We start from the raw sequence: 1,472 nt of genomic DNA, 5'->3' as shown, positions 1-1,472 counted from the left end.
AAGTCCATGATAGGCTGTCTCCAAGTTGGGGAACCAGGAAAGCTGGTAGCATTGCTCAGTCCATGTCCAAAAGACTCAGAATCAGTTAAGCCAATGGTGTAACTCTCATTCTGAGGCCAAAGGCCTGAGACCGTGCAGTTCTGATGTCAAAGGCAAGAGAAGGATGTTTCAGTTTCAGAAGGAGATAATTCATCTTTCCTCTTCCTTTTTGTTCTATCTGGGCTCTCAAGCAATTGGATGCTGCCTGTATTAGTCCATTTTTGTACTGCTAGGAGGAAGTACCTGAGTCTGAGCAATTTATAAAGAACAAAGAGGTTTTTTTTTTGTTTTTGTTTTTTTTTTTTTTTTTATGAGACGGAGTCTCACACTGTCACCCAGGCTGGAGTGCAGTGGTTCAATCTCCGCTCACTGCAAGCTCCGCCGCCTCCCGGGTTAACGCCATTCTGCTGCCTCAGCCTCCCTAGAAGCTGGGACTACAGGCGCCCACCACCACGCCCGGCTAATTTTTTGTGTTTTCAGTAGAGACGGGGTTTCACCGTGTTCCCCAGGATGGTCTTGATATCCTGACCTTGTGATCCCCCAACCTCGGCCTCCCAAAGTGCTGGGATTACAGGTGTGGGCCACAGCGCCCGGCCAACAAACAAGTTTCTATTCTCCTTGAGTGCTTACAAGAAGCTAATACTATACTTACTAGATAATTAGAATCAAATCTATAAGCTTTAAGATTTTAAGTCATCATTCTTACGAAAAACATTATTTCCCTTTTTTTTTTGGTGAAAAGATATACGTCTATTTAGAATCAGCCAGCTGGACTCAGTTTAGATGATCCCAAGTTTGTTGGCAACATCCAAAGCATCGTAATCAGGAGCCAGTCGAACATATGCCTTCTTCTCTCCATCAGGCTGAATCAGGGTGTTGACCTTGGCCACATCCACATCCCAGAGCTTCTTCACAGTCTGTTTGATCCGGTGCTTTTTGGCTTTAACATCGACAGTGAACACAAGCGTGTTGTTGTCTTCTATCTTCTTCGTGGCTGACTCAGTGGTCAGTGGAAACTTGATGACAGCATGGTGGTCAAGCTTGTTTCTCCGGGGGGCACTCTTCCCAGGATATCTGGGCTGCCTCCGGAGTCGCAGTGTCTTGGGATGCTGGAAGGTGGGGGAGGTGCAGATCTTCTTTTTTGGGGGGCTGTGGACACATTTCAACACTGCCTTCTTGGCCTTTAAAGCCTTTGCTTTGGCTTTGGCTTTAGGAGGGGCAGGAGCTTCCTCCTTCACTTTTGGTACCATCTTGTGAAAAGCGAAAAACATTATTTCATTAATAAGTTTTTTACAGTAAATCTGCCTAATACTAGTTTTCAAAATACTTTTGGTAATTTTTAACCTTAAAATTAAGCTAAGTAAAATGTTTCCATTAAATATCTAGTGATTTGTTTTTCTAAGACCACCAGAGTGGGCACAAAAGAACCAGCG

General features: G+C 44.4%; 1 pseudogene; it reads right to left on the bottom strand.

Moving 5' to 3' along the window:
- Positions 1–818: 818 nt before the first annotated feature.
- On the bottom strand, positions 819–1,289 carry LOC111542130 (annotated as a pseudogene).
- Positions 1,290–1,472: the final 183 nt, after the last annotated feature.

This window comes from Piliocolobus tephrosceles, chromosome 15 (genome assembly GCF_002776525.5).
Source record: "Piliocolobus tephrosceles isolate RC106 chromosome 15, ASM277652v3, whole genome shotgun sequence".
Taxonomy (NCBI): Eukaryota; Metazoa; Chordata; class Mammalia; order Primates; family Cercopithecidae; genus Piliocolobus; species Piliocolobus tephrosceles.
The sequence above is the reverse complement of the archived record's forward strand: the minus strand, read 5'-3'. Positions and strand labels throughout refer to the sequence as shown.